Source organism: Schistocerca americana, chromosome X (genome assembly GCF_021461395.2).
Source record: "Schistocerca americana isolate TAMUIC-IGC-003095 chromosome X, iqSchAmer2.1, whole genome shotgun sequence".
Taxonomy (NCBI): domain Eukaryota; kingdom Metazoa; phylum Arthropoda; class Insecta; order Orthoptera; family Acrididae; genus Schistocerca; species Schistocerca americana.
In genome coordinates, this window is record NC_060130.1 from 289,353,960 (window position 1) to 289,374,103 (window position 20,144).

The window sequence follows — 20,144 nt, forward strand, 5'->3', positions numbered from 1 at the left end:
AGAACTTAGAACTAATTAAACCTAACTAACCTAAGGACATCACACACATCCATGCCCGGGGCAGGATTCGAATCTGCGACCGTAGCGGTCGTGCGGTTCCAGACTGAAGCGCCTAGAACCGCTCGGCCACACCGGCCGGCCCCATTTTATCGATGGCAATCTAAATGGTGCAATTTATGCTGATTTCCTACGTAATGTTCTACTGATGTTAGTACAAGATGTTTCTCTGCATGACAGAATGGCGATGTCCTTCCAACATGATGGATGTCCGGCACATAGCTCGCGTGCGGTTGAAGCGGCATTGAATAGCATATTTCATGACATTGGTCGTCGAAGCACCATACCGTGTACCGCACGTTCACCGGATCTGACGTCCCTGGATTTCCTTCTGTGGGGAAAGTGAAGGATTTGCCATCGTGATCCACCGACAACGCTTGACAACATGCGTCAGTGCATTGTCAATGCATGTGCGAACATTATGGAAGGCGAATTACTCGCTGTTGAGAGGAATGTCGTTACACGTATTGCCAAATGCATTGAGGTTGACGGACATCATTTTGAGCATTTATTGCATTAATGTGGTATTTACAGGTAATGGCGGTGTAACAGCATGCGTTCTCAGAAATGATAAGTTCACAAAGGTAAATGTATCACATTGGAACAACCGAAATAAAATGGTGAAACGTACCTACGTTCCGTATTTTAATTTAAAAGACCAACCTGTCACCAACTTTTCGTCTAAAATTGTGAGCCATTTGTTTGTGACCATTACAGCGCCATCTATCACAAAGCGAAAAAAGTGGTCCAACTTAAACATTCGTATTTCTTTACGTACTACACGAATATGTAATAATAATGGGGGTTCCTATTTAAAAAAACAGTTGATATCGGTTTGACCTATGGCAGCGCCATCCAACGGGCCAACCATAGCGCCATCTGGTTTCCTCCTTCAAGATGGACAAGTTTCGTTCTTTTTAGTTTTTTAGTTTGACGCTTATTTCGTGAGATATTTGACCCGGTCACGATCATGGACCACCCTGTATATTAACGCATGATTTTCTTAGTGTTGTTATGTTTCTAATTTTTCGTTTTTGTATTTGTCATTCTCGACAAATATTAATTTATTTCGCGTATTATATAAGATAAATGAAATGTATTTGCAGTTGCGAATATTTTCAACCATCATCTGTGTAGTGGAATCTCGATTGTGAAAATTTTTTCCGGACCGGGACTCGAACCCAGATTTCCCGCTTATCGTGAGCGGTCGCCTTACTATTTGGCTATCCGATCACGACCCACTGCCAGACTCAAACTTCCATATGTCATCAACGACGTGTCTACAGCCTGTATTCGTACATACTACATATACGACGGTCGTTTAGTAGGTAATGCCTCACATTTTTTAAAAAGCCTTTAATATCCATAGACAAACGACCTTGTCGGTGCTTCGCGTTTGATGTTTGTTCTGTACGCTGGTGAAGTTCCAAACCGTTCTGGCAGATGGCAGAGCCGTAGTACAGCGTCAAAATGGCGTCTACATACGACTCACGTCGTAGGCACCGTGCTGTTATTTAATTCTTGTGTGCAAAAAAAAGAAACTGTGTTGAACATCCATAAACGTTTGTGTGCAGTGAATTACGATGCTGCAATTGATAGGAGTACAGTTGTGCGATGGGTGAAGAAAGTTACAGCCTGAGGAAATGCAGAAACAGAACTCCATCGTCAGCCACGCTCGGGTCGTCCTGTCACAGCCATTGCTCCAGACATGTTGCATCCTGCGGATGCCATTATTCGTGCCGACCGGCGAATCAACACTCGCCAATTGGCTCTACAGTTATCGGTCAGCATTGGAAGTGCGTCTGCAGCGATCGAGACTCTCGGAAATCAAAGAGGTGCTCACGATGGGTTCTACGAATTCTCACAGCGGACCACAAGATTCAAAGAAAGGTCATTTCATCTGAATTGCTGGGGCTTAAAGATTCTCTACGAGGAACACGCTTTGAAGATGACGAGAGTGTCAGTCATGTGGTGATAACGTGGCTAAGCCTACAGGACAAGGGCTGTTGCCAGCATTAAATACATGCTCTTCCACAATGTTGGTGTACGGCCATAGAATGTGATGTAGACTACGTAGGACATGGACAAGACATGTTGATTTACACTCCTGGAAATGGAAAAAAGAACACATTGACACCGGTGTGTCAGACCCACCATACTTGCTCCGGACACTGCGAGGGGGCTGCACAAGCAATGATCACACGCACGGCACAGCGGACACACCAGGAACCGCGGTGTTGGCCGTCGAATGGCGCTAGCTGCGCAGCATTTGTGCATCGCCGCCGTCAGTGTCAGCCAGTTTGCCGTGGCATACGGAGCTCCATCGCAGTCTTTAACACTGGTAGCATGCCGCGACAGCGTGGACGTGAACCGCTATGTGCAGTTGGCGGACTTTGAGCGAGGGCGTATAGTGGGCATGCGGGAGGCCGGGTGGACGTACCGCCGAATTCCTCAACACGTGGGGCGTGAGGTCTCCACAGTACATCGATGTTGTCGCCAGTGGTCGGCGGACGGTGCACGTGTCCGTCGACCTGGGACCGGACCGCAGCGACGCACGGATGCACGCCAAGACCGTAGGATCCTACGCAGTGCCGTAGGGGACCGCACCGCCACTTCCCAGCAAATTAGGGACACTGATGCTCCTGGGGTATCGGCGAGGACCATTCGCAACCGTCTCCATGAAGCTGGGCTACGGTCCCGCACACCGTTAGGCCGTCTTCCGCTCACGCCCCAACATCGTGCAGCCCGTCTCCAGTGGTGTCGCGACAGGCGTGAATGGAGGGACGAATGGAGACGTGTCGTCTTCAGCGATGAGAGTCGCTTCTGCCTTGGTGCCAATGATGGTCGTATGCGTGTTTGGCGCCGTGCAGGTGAGCGCCACAATCAGGACTGCATACGACCGAGGCACACAGGGCCAACACCCGGCATCATGGTGTGGGGAGCGATCTCCTACACTGGCCGTACACCACTGGTGATCGTCGAGGGGACACTGAATAGTGCACGGTACATCCAAACCGTCATCGAACCCATCGCTCTACCATTCCTAGACCGGCAAGGGAACTTGCTGTTCCAACAGGACAATGCACGTCCGCATGTATCCCGTGCCACCCAACGTGCTCTAGAAGGTGTAAGTCAACTACCCTGGCCAGCAAGATCTCCGGATCTGTCCCCCATTGAGCATGTTTGGGACTGGATGAAGCGTCGTCTCACGCGGTCTGCACGTCCAGCACGAACGCTGGTCCAACTGAGGCGCCAGGTGGAAATGGCATGGCAAGCCGTTCCACAGGACTACATCCAGCATCTCTACGATCGTCTCCATGGGAGAATAGCAGCCTGCATTGCTGCGAAAGGTGGATATACACTGTACTAGTGCCGACATTGTGCATGCTCTGTTGCCTGTGTCTATGTGCCTGTGGTTCTGCCAGTGTGATCATGTGATGTATCTGACCCCAGGAATGTGTCAATAAAGTTTCCCCTTCCTGGGACAATGAATTCACGGTGTTCTTATTTCAATTTCCAGGAGTGTATATTGTCACCAATTATTGACTATTAACAATAAATACGTTCTGAAAGAAAACGAAGTGCATTACTTATTGAGCGACCCTCGTATACATACATACATACATACATACATACAGGTGACGCATTTTGCTTGAAAGTCGCTTGCCCAGTGTCGGCGGATAAATACGATATTGCCGGGTCTGTATTGTTCCGAATTACGATGCAGTGTTCAATGCGTGTATTTTCGAAGGAACTTTGCATAGTAATTCGGAATATAAGAGGCACTGCAATATCGTATTTATCCGCCGGCACCGGGAAAGCGACTTTCAAGTGAAGTGTCTCCCCTGTACGGGAATATAAATAATAGATGTACGAGTACAGCTTGTAGACACAATTCTGACCGCATATGCAAGTTTTGGTATGGCTGTGCTCGGATACCCAAATGGTAAGGCAACGGTTCGTGATAAAAGGGAATTCCGGGTTCGAGTCGAGGTTTGACAGAAATTTTCATTGTCGCCATTCTATTATGCAGCTGATGGTTGTCCACATTTTATAACTGCGAGTACATTTTGTGTATTTCTGCACGGCTGCAGTCGCCTCGGTGCATCGTAATTAGGAATAACAAAGGCACTGCAATACCCTATAATATAAGGTTCCACTGTTGGGTAGTTGTATCAAGGCAATCGCACTCTGTTGGAAGTTGGAAGGTGGCATTCTTATAAAGACTAACCCAGTTAACAAGAAACTCACAGTGATAAGAAGTTAATTGCAACATAGTTTTCTTCATTCCATAAACAACTTGTCTGAGTTAATATTCTCTGTCTAGTTTACAGAAACGGAATTTAAAAAAAAAACATTCGAGAAATAAGAATACTTTAATGAAAAATGTCATATAGATTGACGAATAGTCAATTATTGACGGGAAAACTTCAGTTCCATAGAGCATTTCACGAAATGACCATGGTCTGCTAGCTGAGAAGCTATCGATTTGCAATTTGTCCTACGTCCCTGGCCTTCCACTCTTGTCTGCGGCGGGAGGCGGAAATACGTCATTGCTCTGGTGACGTCAGCAAATACGCTGTCGTAGCAGTTCGACGGAGCGCCGCTGGGCGGCGCGGAGGTGCACGGAGCCCCGAGGGAGCGGCGAGTAATTACGTGCGCTCTGAGCTTGCAGAAACCTCGCGCGGCTTCAAGAAATGAAACTGCGAAATTACGAATTTGGAGGTTAGCCATGTTAAATCCTTTTCACTCGATTATCTTCTGAAAACATCGAATTAAGTTTATCCGCTTTTGTTACGTTGAGCATTTTTTAATTTTATTTATACGTTAATTAAAGGGTTTAGATTTTCGCACAACCTCCAATAAATTTAAAGCTCCGTCAAAAATTTCACGTAATTCATCACGGAGCTTCTACACCACACACAAAAATCCACAATCTGTCAAACTTTTTTACGTAAATGTTGTTTTATATTTCGGAATCAGTCGATATAACGGTGTTGGGAGATCTGAAAATTAAATCATCCTTCCGTTATTAGTATATGCGTATAGATGAAGATAGGATGACATGGCTTATATTATCTGTAATTTCACAAATTCATCTAGATAAAAAAGTTCTTGAAAAACTGTGAAACTGGTATTAAAGGATTTCAGTAGCTCCACATCAGCGTACAAATAATTTCACGTTATATTTTCAGGGACATGGTAAGTTAGTCCGGCAATACAAAAAACTACATAGTCTAATTTCCTGTCTCAAAATCAAATGACTTTCATGTAGAGACTGTTTTCAATAAAATTTAAATCACTTTCTTGAGCACTAATGTTTCTCCTTTCGGTTAGTCATTCTGTGTTCCATAAATCATTCGTCTTGTCTTTATCACAACGCCGCATTGTTATGAGTTTACAGTGTACTTACATGTGCAGGACATCAATGCTAACATTAACAAAGAAAGAATAAATAGTCCTGTTTTACACTGCATAAGCTGTTAGTGAAAAAACAATTTAAGAAAACTTAATGTTACTGTTCAGCACAACTCATTTTGCTGCCTTTTAGCTAAAATCCATCTACTGGACAGAATAAAAGTGCAAAGGTAATAAATTAAGTTCTCTTTCAATAGTTTTATTCTATTATTGTACGCTGCACAAAGACATTGCCACTCCTTTCAAGCAGTAACGGAGGTCTAAAAGGGGAAGTGTATAACAAATCGTTATGGTTACTCTTGTCATTTATGTTTTATATTTTATTAATATACAAATCATACTATGAAACAGATAAAAAATCCCTGAAAAAAACTAGCATACATTCATTGATTCGCCTGCAGTTGCTGTAACTGAAGAACACGCTGAGCCATGCAGTAACCACTGACTTCAGCCTTCCGCCATTCCCACCTGTCGTCAGTGTTGAAACTTGCTGGTTTCTTTTAATGTAACATATCATTTCTTTTTTGTTTTACATTTCTAGAGTAACTTAGATTTAAGGCAACAGCAGCTATAGAGAACATACACAACGTTAGCGGTCGCGTTCGTGAGCTGTTCCTTCACTGTTGGCATACATTTTCGTATTTTATGATTCGTAAATTTGAATTTAACGAGGAGCCGTAGTTCTCTTCAGAAAGACTATAATTCCGGTTAGTTCGCTTTTGTGAGCACGACAGTCTTCTTCGCGAGGGATAAGTAAAAGTTATGTAATATATAACGAAATCTCATCGTTTATTTTATATTTGCAGGGTAATTTGCTTAAAAATATTGTTCAAAAATCTTGCACAAGTACAAATTCTTGTCAGTATTACTATTAGGGCTTTTGTAAAGCTACCACTTCTGTCACTGACTATGCGTTGCTCAGGTTTTGAAGCTGTCCACCCCAATACTGTCAGTATATCTCTCCTGTTCTCTCCGTTGTACCAAGTTTCCATTTTTCTTCTATGTTCCATGATTATCATCGCCGTCATAAATCAGCGGACATCCAGCTCCACAGGCAACCATACCACAAACGACACATAGTTGCCGGGTTATTCGCGGAGAACTTCGCACCTCGAGAGATCAGTCTGATAGAATTCTCGTTCCGTATTGACCTGTCAATGTGAATACAGTTTTTGGAAGGATTTCCCATGCCCATGCGTACGACGCACGTAATGAAAATGTCAGCGAATATAAAACAGAGATTATACAATTCACAGAGCCATACATAATTTTTATTTTTGCATTAGGCGTAGCTTACGTTGTGACGGGAAGAGTATTCTGCTATAGAAAGAACCACCAAATCCAAAGTGGCAAATACATGTTACACAAAGACAGCAATAATGCGTTAAATTAGTAGTATACCATAGGTAGCAGTATTTTTCATTAACAATCATTGCTAGTGAAATTTCTTTTTATTTTAAGAAGGCCTCATGACATCAAAACCATGACAAAAAGGCCAAATTTTGGCACGTAATGTCATCCAGGATTTCACTAAGCGAAACGAATTTCAGTGAGTTGGTGTGGTATCAATTCGAGTTGGATCGAGGCATGGGAAAACAGTTTCTCTACAGTCACTCACGTTCAGCCATCGCCGCTGATGGAACTAAGTACTTCATTGCCTGACGATTACTATGAAACGTTTCTAGAACTAGGTCAGAAGGAATATACATGAATTTCATCTTTAGAAGAAGAATTTTGAATTTAATTTCCATTGATAATGAAACTGGGGGCCGATGAGAGGTTGCTCAGCATTTCTGTATTGTGTTGAACTAATAAACTGCCCAGCACGCAGGAAGAGCAGGAGGAAGGGAGGCGAGACGAAACCCACTTGCATCCCAGAAGACATTAATCACAACGGATCTGGTGCCTCATGGCGAAGAGAGACCGAATTGTGCACGACAGCTGTTCCGTTTGTCTTGTGACATGGGGGACGGGGGGACGGGGGGGGGGGGGGGGGAAGGAGGGGGAGAGGGACTTCGTCTCATTCACAATAACAAACTCGTACAATAAATTAATATCATTCTTTTCAAAACAGTCCGAACCAGCCCCATAGCTAGTTTCCGCATTTACTCTTGATCGGCGTTCAACAAATTCGGCACGCAATCTCTACAGTGCCTTCTCATGACTAATTCGTCGTGTAAAATTCACTTTGATCTTGCTTTTGATTATCTTATCGGGTCAAGATTCTTATACAACTTCGATCGCCGGTCTTCCATTGCCACAATCTGCTCTGTGTCGATGTCTTCGGCTTTGGCAGCTGTCGAACCTCCTTCACATGGCTCGTCTTCACACAAGTACTGCAACGTTTCAGTTAATACCGACATTTCTTAACTGTTGAAAACGGAGATGCTGCTTATAAATCTTCACCAACTCCATTGGTAAAAAATCATCCAAAACTAAGAATGTTATGACGACACGTTTTTTCAGATCAGTCACTTGGTAGAATACACGTGACATGAACCCACAAAACAGAACTATTCCGCACGTTAGGCTCCCACAACTTTCATCGCCATGATAAATGTACCACCAACGAAAAGTCGTAATTTAACTGGTTGAACACGTGAGGCAATACTGACACTATGGCATATCTTAGAAAATAGATTATGGAAAGGCAAACCTACGTTTATAGCATTTGCAGACTTAGAGAAAGCTTTTGATAATATTGACTGGAATACTCTCTTTCAAATTCTGAAGGTGGCAGGGGTAAAATACAGGGAGCAAAAGGCTATTTACAATTTGTACAGAAAGCAGATGGCAGTTATAAGAGTCGACGGACATGAAAGGGAAGCAGTGGTTGGGAAGGGAGTGAGACAGGGTTGTAGCCTCTCCCCGATGCTATTCAATCTGTATATTGAGCAAGCAGTCAAGGAAACGAAAGAAAAGTTCAGAGTAGGTATTAAAATCCATGGAGAAGAAATAAAAACTTTGGGGTTCGCCGATGACATTGTAATTCCGTCAGAGACAGCAAAGGATTTGGAAGAGCAGCTGATCGGAATGGACAGTGTCTTGAAAGGAGGGTATAAGATGAACATCAACAAAAGCAAAACGAGGATAATGGAATGTAGTTGAATTAAATCAGGTGATGCTGAGGGAATTAGATTAGGAAATGAGACACTTAAAGTAGTAAGGGAATTTTGCTATTTGGGGGAGCAAAATAACTGATGATTGTCGAAGTAGAGAGGATACAAAATGTAGACTGGCAATGGCAAGGAAAGCGTATCTGAAGAAGAGAAATTTGTTAACATCGAGTATAGATTTAAATCTCAGGAAGCCGTTTCTCAAAGTATTTTTATGGAGTGTAGCCATGTATGGAAGTGAAACGTGGACGATAAATAGTTTGGACAAGAAGAGAATAGAAGCTTTCGAAATGTGGTGCTACAGGAGAATGCTGAAGATTAGATGGGTACATCACATAACTAATGAGGAGGTATTGAATAGAATTGGGGAGAAGAGGAGTTTGTGGCACAACTTGACTAGAAGAAGGGATCGGTTGGTAGGACATGTTCTGAGGCATCAAGGAATCACCAATTTAGTACTGGAGGGCAACGTGGAAGGTAAAATTCGTAGAGGGAGACCAAGAGATGAATACACTAAGCAGATTCAGAAGGATGTCGGTTGCAGTAGGTACTGGGAGATGAAGAAGCTTGCACAGGATAGAGTAGCATGGAGAGCTGCATCAAACCAGTCTCAGGACTGAAGACCACAACAACAACAACAATAGATTATTTTTCAGTAATTGTACAGGAACTTAATACACGTAATTGCTTGCGCTATGAGATATTTCTCTTAGTTTTATAATGTTTGAAGTTGTCCGTCCCCCCCCCCCCCCCTTTCATACTATGCGTCCTTCTGGTCATCAATCAGTCCACGACAGCATCAAATGAAAATAATTTAGCAACAAGAAGTTCCTTCATCAGATGTTAAAGGTGAAGTCCCAATGTTCTACGTCTAGAGTGCGTTACTGCAGGATAAAAAAGTGATCTACCGTTATAGTACTGTACTTATGAATGGAATGAAAATCAGATTACAAGACAAATCTTAAGAGAATTACTCCGTTTTAGGTGTTCGATACCATTGGATAATATATTTCAGCAATTTCTGCACACAAGTGAACCAGTGACAGACGATGCGGACAGATGGAGTAATTAGCTGTAACTACTATGCAAGTACGCATCTGAGTTTGTTGATACCAGAACGCATTGTAGATAAGAAGCGAATTACAAATTATATGTAGTTGTAACTTAAGTTTTGTACAAATAATTTATAATACATATCTTCAAGCAGATCAGTAATGCATTATGCTACAATTTGTGTAACAATAGAGACTGTGTTATCAAATTATCGTATACCTTTCTTTTTTATATAGTAGTTAGCACGGTTTGCCTTAACACACTAGACGACAAACACAACATCTGATGACAATTTAATAATAAATAGTGTATTACTGAAGTCAGGGGGTCAACCCTCTAAATTATCATAGTTGACGCCATATCTTAGGAATCTGTTGTTTGAATATATGAAAACTGTGACCATTACAGTGTCACGTTACCCTTTAACGTGCTGAATGGTCCCGATGATGATTTGAAGGGCCGATAGAAAGCGAGGGTCGTGAATAAAAAGAAGTTGCGGTGTAGACGGCGTTTCTTCATTTATCAGTGAATTGTTCAAATGGTTCAAATGGCTCTGAGCACTATGGGACTCAACTGCTGAGGTCATTAGTCCCCTAGAACTTAGAACTAGTTAAACCTAACTAACCTAAGGACATCACAAACATCCATGCCCGAGGCAGGATTCGAACCTGCGACCGTAGCGGTCTTGCGGTTCCAGACTGCAGCGCCTTTAACCGCACGGCCACTTCGGCCGGCAGTAAATTGTGTTCCATGTGTTCCACAGTATCCTGTTTCTGCTCGTCATTAAATTTAGGAACATGAAGTGCATAATAAAGATAATACATCTTATTTCAGTAATGCTGTGTATGGAAATTAATGGAGATACAACGCGTTTATACAGAATTTCCACACAGTAATTTTAGTTAACGCACGCTTCATGCACGACAGTATTCTCTTATTACGAAGAAAGGATTAAAACATTAGTATTAAGTTAACTGTATAATTATTACCGTTGTGATATCGACAGAAACGAAACAGGTACGTGTTTCCGTACTAATTGGAGTAGTCGTAAAATGTCAGGTGCACTATAATGAGGAATGTGACATAATTAAGAAGAATCCAGTGGTATAACACGAGACACTAGACAGGAATAAATTAAATTCTTTGATTTACGAATCAAAGAGAATTCCAGTGAGAGGGAACTCTTCAACAAGCCACACTTCCCGTTGGTTGTAGAAATTATTTTTCCATGTCGAATTTCTAGTTTAAGCTTATTTACAAAAGGCAGCATATTAATCCAAAATCAATATTTTCTCTTCTGTGATATCAAATAAGACATATAATTTCTGGTTAAAAAATCAGTAATTTTTTCGTAAATATATCTTTGGCATTGCGTCAATCGTTGGGGGTGATCTTTAGTGATTTTTCGTTAAGTCATGATACTAATCTTCGTGCGTGTACAATATCATGAGCTTGCTATAAATATCAAATTTCTCTTAAAACTGTGTACAGAGATGGTGACATGCCATTCTTTGAATGCCAAACTACAGATGTGAGCTACAGACTCACGTGTGAAGGTATCGTGTGGAAACCAAGTGTGTCAGATACTCAAAAACTGGTGTTTTGCTGTTCTGTACATCCATTCATATGAATTCATTTCTGTTTCCCCCACATAGGTGGAATAACATACACATACAGAAGAAAATACTAAAATACTTTGTCCATAGTGGACTCCTTTTCGCGGGCTGCGTCTGGGAGGGTAATAAAATGAGAGAGATTTTTGGCTGCAGTCACTCTTTATTTATGTCCGGTACACGTTTCGATGGCGATAACGTGATTATCAGGTTATTTCATTCTGTTTACATACTGGAGTGTGTGTGTGTGTGTGGTATGCACACTTGACAACGTTTGGTCAGGCAGCGTGAGATAGGATTACATGCCTTCTTGCACTGGCGGTGAAACATTAACGTTAATTACAACCTTAAAAGGTGTTTTACACAGTCCTACATGCATGTAGATACTAACATCAGTGAGTGACAGGATAGAAACAGTCACTGCTTGCTACCACTCCTAACCACATTTATCTGCTACATATCTGAAAAAAATATTCTTTTTTTTCAACTCTTACAAGGCAGAGACTTTGGTACACGACTAGAGCTACGCATAAGAAAAGTAATATGACGGTCAGACAAAGCGTATTCGAACATATCCTTCCTTTCTTGTGCACTAACAAAGACTAACTCACACGGACAGTGGAAGTTTTGAAACGGATGTTGATTGTCAGATGTGTCGCGATCGGGAAGAACAAGAAAATGGCTACGAGGAAGATTAATTTTGTCATATATTTATTGTGAATCTGTTCTGCAACTTCATTTTTGCTACTCATTTTTTCGGGTGGCTGGAGAACATCGATTTTCATTGGTCATGCGTCTTTTACCAATTTCTTAATCGTAAAGGTATTTGTGAAAAAAGTCACATTCTACCGTGGTTTGAATGCAGTTTAATAAGTATGTCGAACATCCACATATACGGCCATGAGAAAGGCTGCTGACGACACACTTTGCCATCAGTGACCCCTTAGGTAGAAGATAAGGCAACCTTCCAAATCTCCATGCGACGATAACGGCAAAAGTTAGCGCCAGTATTCGTATGTGGCAAGCAATACTGTGCGCCAATGCTCTGGGCTAGATTTCTTCCTCCACACTATTCCTCAAACACGCTGATGAATTCACTGTTGACTGTCGGAAAAGCAACGGCATCATCATCACCATCATCATCATCATCATCATCATCATCACTCTCATTATTATATTCTCCCCTTTACCTTATAGATTAAGACGTAGAGGATGTTTGATAGTGATGCATCCAATTGTCTGAGACATTAAGCCCATTAAGTGGATTTTTGTCTAAAAACACAAAACCTTCGCTGCCAGTCCGATACGTTTTACCTCGCCTTAATAAGCTACCACATAAGAGTTTAGTCTACTTGTTTGAATATTGTATTTGCTGTCATGTCCGAGTGCATGTTTAAATCTTCTTCTTACAATTGTGGCGTATTTCTTGCTATTTCTTGTTTGAATCTTGTTTTTACTATCCTGACCGTCACGTTGTTTGAATCTTGGTTATCCTGGCCACCTGCACTCTCCCCTGCAATGACAGTTATAAACAACTGAAGCCAAGAAAGCTTTTCTTCTAGGTGCAGGGTAAGGAATTCACTCTTTAAGAAGAAGCCGTAAAACAACGAGCTTCAAAAAACGAAACACCGAGGACAAAGCCGCTGCGAAGGCGAGAACGTGGTGGAAGTGATTGCTCGCAACTGTTGTCGTCAATTAGAGCGACTTTACGCCTCAGTCAGGAGGTGCTGCGAATTCTTCGGAATAAAACTCTCTACTTGAAAGAAAGCGTGCCTGAGATTCATGTCTGCGTTTATGGCCTCCAACTTTTACGTTCCTCCAGTAAACGAAAGAGAAGAGTTTCTGCTAGGTTGGGCGTATGGAAGGAGGCTTTCAAGCTGACTGACTTGGTAGTCAGGGGAACAGTTGGCATCCCTCGTGTGACACGCCAGTCGCATGACGGTGCAGTCTGAACAATTCATTTAAGTGAATTCAGGGACAGTCAGACTTTCATTCTTGCCAGAGTATACGCTGGCCATGTTACAGTGGATCTTTCAAGATTTCCGTAAAACAACCTTGAAAAATGTAGTTATGTAGTTGCAGTAGCGTTTACATATGCGTTTACAACCTACAGTCTGGAGACTAGTACATGTCGTATATCGCAATATGTTCTCTCAATAGACTGTGAACATATAGCTGTCTATGGCCGTGTGAACTGCACATTAGATGTCGTTACTATTACAGCTACATTCAGTTACTATTCCTGAAAGGTACACGGTCATTTAGCTGCCCCTACCTATGGGTTTTCTGCAACCTGCAACACCTTCAAAAACCACACACGAGATTTTCATATTCTCTCGCTCACTATGCACAGACTATCAGTAAAAAAAATGGTTCAAATGGCTCTGATCACTATGGGACTTAACATCTGAGGTCATCAGTCCCCTAGAACTTAGAACTAATTAAACCTAACTAATCTAAGGACATCACACACATCCATGCCTGAAGCAGGATTCGAACCTGCGACCGTACCGGTCGCGCGGTTCCAGATTGAGGCATCTAGAACCGCTCGGCCACACCGACCGGCACACGACAGTGTTGCTACTTTGCTAGGGACGTGACTTGGCCTTGCAGTCTGGCACACAAGCTTTGTCAATGTTAACCTAATGAAACCTGCTCTAACTTGTTCTTCTCCATGTTCTATAAACTGTAATTTCAAAACGAATGAATGATGAGGATTGTTTAATAAAAATTTACGCTCTTAGCGATATCTGTCATATACATGACTAGAAATATAAACTTCCTCTTTGAATAGACTGATACAATCCGTTAGTATTGAGACACGATTACAACATTCTTTCGCAATGATTTACGGAAACATGGAAGAACAACGAGATGGTGATTAGTACCCTCCGCCTCCCGAGTACCAGTACAGTGCCGTAGCCACTTCATCTCCTCGCTCGGATCATTAAAGAATCCATCGGAATAGTGTAGGAATAACTTATCGGGTGCCAAATAACTCAGCCTCATCAAACTTTGAGACTAGGTTGCACACTAACATATTTAATCCGAGACAAAGCATAACACTCGACGCAAGCAATCCTTTGCCATTGTCAGTGATGCAGCCAGCCTTTCTTCCAAGCCACCTTGCATCGTATACTTTACTACGGAGCAAAACACATCGTCAGATGCAGTTCGTGATTTTACTTAGAATACCTTCTACCGATTGAAAAATAAATCCCAGCCATGGAACAAGGTTTCCTAACTGTATTAAACTGAAAGATGTTAGAACTAAAAATGAATACGCAACAAATATAACGTTGTTTGTACCAATTATTATTCGTTTGTACTGTCTCAAGCGTACTGTTGTGTGAGAGAGTGTTACAGCGAACGCTTTTAGCTTTTATTTACAAAGCACCCGTCCTTTTTACATGTTTTGAAATCAGGAAAACTGGTAAAAATCATAGTAAATTTTCTATCAGGTCACTTCGTGTGAAGCGTTACAAAAGTTAAGTCCAAAGACAGGAAATACAGCAAATGAAAAAAAGGAAAATCAAGTTCCTAAATGTTGAAAGATCGCGGAGGGTGAAAGAGCAACCACTTTTTTTTTTTAAAACCGTCTGATGAGACACCTCTTCGTATGAACTAGAAGAGCAAGCACTATGTATTCTCACCTAATAATTGGTTCATGTCGTGTTTTGTCCCATTGTACTTACTATAACTCAAATGAAACAGAGCTATAAAGCAGAAAGTGACAATAATTTGCAGAGGATATTTAAATAATAAGAGTTAGAGAATATCATAGATCCATTTGGAACTTCCTTAATGGAGGTTTTCTTTGTGGATTAGATATGGAGATGATTTACCTTCCACTATGAGGTAGGCTATGGAGTTAATAGAAAGCATGGTAGAACCTTTGAATGGTTGCTACAGCACGATGGTCCTATACTGACTCTGAAGCATTTGAGAATCTTCTAGTGCCTTGGGCGTCGTCTGGGTGTTTCAACTTAAACTTCGTTTATGATCTGACTAACATACACTGTATGGTCAAAAGCCCCTCCCCCCCCCCCTTCCCCCGCACACTTAATGTTATTCGTTGCAGTGGCCCCAGGCTTGTAACTAGTAATGAATGGCACTTTCGTTTACTACTATTATAGCATGAGTCTTTGAGGAAGTTCTGATTCAAGTGAATATGTTTCCGTTCCTTCGTAGGCGTGGTAAATGTTTGTCACTGAGATTCTAAATGAGCTGATGTGGAACACATATGACACTATAATTAATCCCAAATACGGTAGAGGTAGTTCATAGTGGGGCTGTGAGCTAGCGAGTCCTGCAGATTCAGCTTATTTTTACATTTTCTCCTAACCAAGATGGAATGGTCGGTGCTTTGTAAATAGAAACATTATAATATTGTTACAAAATAGCTCATACTCGTATTCTAAACTGTCGCAACTGTTTGGGAATAATGTTTTGTGTAACCTGTATTCCCAAGTACCCCAGTTTATATCGCCACCGATTAAAACTAAGAGTCTGAGCTCAAGATGAGAAAAAACAATCCTAGATCATCATACCACCCCCATAACACTCGATCGTCCGTCTTACACAAGCACGGCCACCTGAATGTCACATCGTGTACTGTATACAACTTTTTCTATTGCTTCACAAACCAATGAAGGTGCTACCTCCGTTCTGAGCTACGTCTCGAATTCGTTCATTTATCAGTGACAGCTACACTGCCATAAGAAACAAGTACTATAACGCCTCTTCACGGATCGTTCTATCACAGTCGTGTCTATCTCGCCTCCAATGGAAGTGGCCTGCAGTAGTTGACAAGTTAGTATCTCTCTCAAACCCACTGCCAGTATGCGTTAGAGGAGACTGCAGCGTCGGCTGTGAATAGCAATGCGTGTTACTCTGCGATGAAATTAAGGACTTGATTAAATCAGCACGGCCACAACAAATCTTAGGTCTCTCTGCCATCCATCCTTCCTTCTTTCCACCTCAGTTACAAGGCCGACTGCTGGTTGAATACAGCAGGAACGTTGTCTCTTCAAAGACGTGCTGTACGAGGGTTCAGTTAATTGCCACGTTGCTTCACCTTTGTGAATTTATGAAAGAAGTAAGAGGACCGTCCCAAAACTCTGGCAACGAAACTCTGGTAACAGAGTAAAAGAAAAATAGGGACCTAACATCACGCTCAATTAAAACTTTCTTAATTGAAGACTATCGTAATGAAACAAATGTTTCCTCAGATGATGAAAACATTCAGAGCTATGGAAACGGAAAACAGTTCTTGTTACCGACTCTTTACCACAGGTCCCACACGCAGTAATTTCCGCGAGCAGCAAATTAAGTTCATTCTTGCAGTGGTGACATCATAGACATAGATCTGGTATAATACCTTCCTGTTGGAGAAAATGTAACCTTTTGCATAGATGCTCACGTACTCTGATGTATACACCTACAAAACGATGCTATAAAGCAGTAGAATCTAATTATTGATTAAGCGTAGGTAGCAAGCAGTAAAGGAAACAAAAGAAAAATTCGGAGTGGGCATTAAAATCCATGGAGGAGAAATAAAAACTTTGAGGTTCGCTGATGACATTGTAATTCTGTCAGAGACAGGAAAGGACTTGGAAGAGCAGTTGAACGGAATGGACAGTGTCTTGAAAGGAGGATATAAGATGAACATCAACAAAAGCAAAACGAGGATAATGGAATGTAGTCGAATTAAGTCGGGTGATGCTAAGGGAATTAGATTAGGAGATGAGACACTTAAAGTAGTAAAGGAGTTTTGCTATTTCGAGAGCAAAATAACTGATGATGGTCGAAGTAGAAAGGATATAAAATGTAGACTGGCAATGGGAAGGAAAGCGTTTCCGAAGAAGAAAAATTTGTTAACATCGAGTATAGATTTAAATCTCAGGAAGCCGTTTCTGAAAGTACGAGTATTTGTATGGAGTGTAGCCATATGTGGAAGTGAAACGTGGACGATAAATAGTTTAGACAAGAAGAGAATAGAAGCTTTCGAAATGCGGTGCTACAGAAGAATGCTGAAGATTATATGGGTAGATCACATAACTAACGAGGAGGTATTGAATAGAATTGGGGAGAAGAGGAGTTTGTGGCACAACTTGACTAGAAGAAGGGATCGGTTGGTAGGACGCGTTCTGAGACATCGAGGGGTCACCAATCTAGTATTGGAGGGCAGCGTGGAGGGTAAAAATCGTAGAGGGAGACCAAGAGATGAATACACGAAGCAGATTCAGAAGGATATAGGTTGCAGTAAGTACTGGGCGATGAAGAAGGTTGCACAGGATAGAGTGCATGGAGAGCTGCATCAAACCAGTCTCAGGACTGAAGACCACAACAACAGCAACAACAACAACAGGGCTATTATTTTATTATTATTTATTAATAGATTTCTTTTAGGAAATACGATAGACGTAGAGGAGTTTTATGATCTTCTCCACTATTTTAGGAGGAGCATTTTATTCATGCCTCATTAGCGGTAGAACAGGTATTTAAAAAAGAAAACATCAAAGAAAATAAATTAGTAACGCCTTCATAAAGCGAAAAAAAAACTACATAACAAAATTTTTACTATTGATAGGTTTAGAGCACTCTAAGCAGCAAGTAACTACAATATGTTCTATATAATACGTAATATATAGTACCCTCCCTGCTACAATCCACGGCCTCGAAATCACTGTAACGCCATATGAGACACGCCGTTGTGCACCCACCCTCACCGCCAGACAAAGAAAGAAAATATTAATAATCAGAAATCGTGCGATGTCATTTAGGAATATTTAGTAACAGAAAACCCACGGTTCGAGATCTTTTAATTAACAGTTGCGGTTTAACCCGTCAATAAAAATTCCGAAAGAAAAGGGACTTTATTATAGCTTTAGCAATGAGAAACTGAAATCTAGAAACGGAGTTCGACTGCGATCATTTTCAAAGTATTTGTTAATTTTCTCTAAATGGTGGCAACCGTTAAAAATTCCGCAAGTTTTCCTCCTCCTACATGGGGGCATAGGAACACAGTGAGGATCACTGTTCCGACCGTTGTGACTGAGTCAGAATGTGAAACTTCTGTCGGCAAAAGACATAGTTAGTTCCCTTCATAACAGCAGGTAAGCTATGGACCTTGCCGGTTCAGCGGCCCTCTTTTCCTGGGGTCAGAAGCTCGCTAGAGTGTGGCGCTTACGGTATCATAAAAGATGGAACCGCCGCCGCTCCAGCTCATTCTGTTGCAACCTCGATTCCAAATAGTAGGTGCAGCTTCGACTCCGTCGCTGATTCAACTTTGCTAAACGCTCTTACAGCTGTGCAGTTAGTGAGAGTTTAACTTAAACAGAACTCTTGATTCTCCCTCACGTACGCATTCTGTGTCGTTCGGACGATGACCGCCACTATCTCACGCTACGGCCACAGACCGACGGCGCCAACCGTGCGCTAAGATACCACAGTGACCTCCCGTTTGGCATCTGGATTGGTACCTTTAGATTCAAGAGTCTCTCCCTATTTGAAGATAATTCTCTCCAACGCTCTCCAGCTGACACAGCCCTGCTATTTCTATATATCAAGTAAATATAGGAGAGACGTTCAGTAAGGAACGCGAGGTTGAAAGGAGGTTGGTTTTACTCAGGATTTCAATACACGATACTATTCCTCACTCTTCTGGTTACAAAATCCTGTTTTTCAACATAGTCTTCGTTCACTGCGAAGGCCTTACGCCGCCTTACTGGGAGGGTCTGTGTGCTCGCATCGTACCATTTTACTGATCGACGTCAGAGCCAACGTCTTCTGCATCGGTAACCTCCCCATCATCCATATACTGCTGCCCACGATGTGAATCCTCCCTTGGGCCAAACAGATCAAAGTCGCAAGATGCAAGATACGGGCTGTAGGGTGGATGAGGAAGAACAATCCAGTGAAGTTTTGTGAGTTTCTCTCGAGGGCGCAAACTAGTGTGAAACCTTGCGCTGACATTAAGAAGGAAAAGTTCGCATGCATTTTTATGGCGACGAACACGCGGAAGTCCTTTCTTCAATTTCCTGAAGTTATCGCAATACACTTCAGAGTTTATTCGTGCACCATCAGGGAGGTGATGAAACAGAGTAACCCCTTCAGAGTCCCAGAAGACTGTCGCCGTGACTTCCCGGTTGATAGAGCGGCTTTGAACTTTTTCTTCGGAGGAGAAGTGATGTGGCCCCACTCCATGGATTGTCGTTTAGTTCACGGTTCGAAGTGATGAACCCATGTTTCATCGCCTGAGACAATGTTCGAAAAAAAATTGTCACGATCAGCTTCGTAACGTAGAATAAATTCCACACAGATGGCCTATCGTTGCTCTTTATGGTCTATCAGGCGGCGAGTAACCAAGAGCGCACACACCTTTGAGTACCCGACCTGGTGGACGAGTGTGTGAGCAATACCAACAGAGATGTTCGGTTGAGCAGCGAGATATTTGATTGTGATCCTTCGATCACCTCGAGTGAGAGTGTCCGCACGTTCCAACACTGCAGGAGTCACAGCTGTGTGCGGCCAGCCGGCATGCGGGAGATCGGACAGGTTTGTTGCTTTTGTTCATCACCAGGTCTGCGTAGACATTCTGCAAATGCTTATGAATAACTGCGATGCTCTGGTTTTCCGCCAAAAGAAACTCAATGACAGCTCTCTGCTTGGAGCACACCTCCGCTACAGACGAATTTTTGAAGGATACCTATCGGAACTTCATGAAACTATTGGGGCTGAAGAGGGAATAAAAATAGTTCAAATGGCTCTGAGCACTATGGGACTTAACATCTGTGGTGGCCGGCCGGAGTGGCCGTGCGGTTCTAGGCGCTACAGTCTGGAGCCGAGCGACCGCTACGGTCGCAGGTTCGAATCCTGCCTTGGA